We start from the raw sequence: 1,860 nt of genomic DNA, 5'->3' as shown, positions 1-1,860 counted from the left end.
TGCTGCGTAGTACCTTGGGGTTCTTTAAGGTTACAATAAAAAAATCAATCATGACATGACGGATACGTGACAGAGGGCAATAAAATCCCAGAGATACTCCAGGAATAATTACATCACCCTGCCTCCACGACGTAAAGCCGTTCCAATCCGAAGAAGGGCTTCAGGCTCCGCCCCCTCGTTGCCACCTGTTGTTTAGGGGAGGAAAAAAACATCAGGTCCTGTTTTCTGCCGTATGGAAGCGATTAGCCTGAAATAACGACTGGATCCGTGTTGATTCCTCGGAATAGTTTTAATCGCAGCGCTGATGATCAGATGATGACCAAAAATTCTGCGGTAAACACATTCGCTCATAGCCGAATGAGTGGAAAACAAAAATCACAGATTTGATTACGTGAACCTGCCGGGCCTGCTGTGTTGACTGCAACACTTCACAGCTCATTCCTTATTTTCCCTTTGACTGTTGCTATGTTGACAAAATATTATTCCTACGAGTTATGTTTCCGTCCTTGAGAAACACAGCGAGAGAGAGAGAGAGAGAGAGAGAGAGAGAGAGGGAGAAAGAGAGGAGGGGAAAAAGAGCGAACGGCAAACTCCGAAGCATCCAGAAGTCGAACGGGGGGGAAGAGGAAGCCAGATCTATAATCACTTCCATATCTGAGCGAGCGAGAGTTCCCGTGTCGACACGAGCGCTTTCTCAGCGCCAGTCGCAAAAACGCGGTGACATCATCCTCGCACAACAAACTGTGTATTCAAGCAAACAGAGGACCGGTGCGGCCAAGACCAGCGCCAGCGTGGGCAGAAAATAGACTTCTTCTCATTAGCGAGAGAAAAGCCGGCTAATGACGGAACGCCGCGCTGTTTACGGGTCAGCGAGCACACTCGATTCTGATTGGTCGCTCCGTTACGTCGCTGCAGACGACTTTCTCGGCGCGTCTCTTTCCTGAAACACTCAGGTGAGACAGACGTGCGTGACGTGTGAGACGTGTCTGAACACCTGTAAGCAGGTACGTCGACATTAGCGTCGATCGCACGCCGTAATTATTGGCACCCTTGACGCTAAAAAAATAATAATGTTGATGACGTACCATGTACGGAATAACAGACTTTCTGGGGTGATGGTATAGTTTTATTCAAACACAAAAAGCAGTGCGTTTGTTCCTATAAAGCACAAAATTATTGGCACCCTTAAAATTCTTCGCAGTATTATTTAAAGATGTGTTGTGACATCCGTGCTGGAGAGTGTAGCAGCGTAATGCGTGTATTAGCTTGTCTATGTATTTGGATGCTAGTTCGCATATCAGGCTAGCGTGCGAACATTATGCTAGCTTGCTAGCATGAGATTTACTTCAAAAGATATTGGTAAGAAAAATTTGCTTGTGGCGTTGGAGATTCAGCATTTTTATATAAAAGGCGTGGCCTGTGTGTGGGTCTGTCAGTCATAGTGAAGGAGGCATGGCCTGTGTGTGTGTCATTCATAGTGAAGGAGGCGTGGCCTGTGTGTCAGTCGTAGTGAAGGAGGTGTGGCCTGTTGTGTGTCAGTCACAGGGAAGGAGGTGTGGCCTGTGGTGTGTCAGTCACAGTGAAGGAGGTGTGGCCTGTGTGCCAGTCGTAGTGAAGGAGGTGTGGCCTATGTTCCTTTCAGTTCTACTGAAGGAGGCGTGGTCTTTTCTTAATAGAAAAATAATTCATATTTGTAATATTATCGTTAGCATTTGTGTTTTCTTACATCTAGATCTGACCTTAAGGAAGTATTCATGAGTTCTTTCTCATGCTGTACTTACATACCATGATTCATACGATAACGTTTTCACTTTTTTTATGGTAGCATGCCAACAAGCATTTTATAATGTTAATGTTCAG

General features: G+C 45.7%; 1 long non-coding RNA gene across 1 annotated transcript in view; it reads left to right on the top strand.

The window, feature by feature from the left end:
• Nucleotides 1-308: 308 nt before the first annotated feature.
• The window catches only part of LOC128631149 (uncharacterized), a 6,966-nt gene continuing 5,414 nt past the window's right edge, over nucleotides 309-1,860 (top strand). Inside the window, exon 1 of the long non-coding RNA XR_008395358.1 lies at nucleotides 309-953. This is a non-coding gene — a long non-coding RNA (uncharacterized LOC128631149). The remainder of the gene's footprint in view (nucleotides 954-1,860) is intronic.

Source organism: Ictalurus punctatus, chromosome 3, assembly GCF_001660625.3.
Source record: "Ictalurus punctatus breed USDA103 chromosome 3, Coco_2.0, whole genome shotgun sequence".
In the NCBI taxonomy this organism is placed as follows: Eukaryota; Metazoa; Chordata; class Actinopteri; order Siluriformes; family Ictaluridae; genus Ictalurus; species Ictalurus punctatus.
This window is presented reverse-complemented; position numbering and strand designations above follow the sequence as displayed.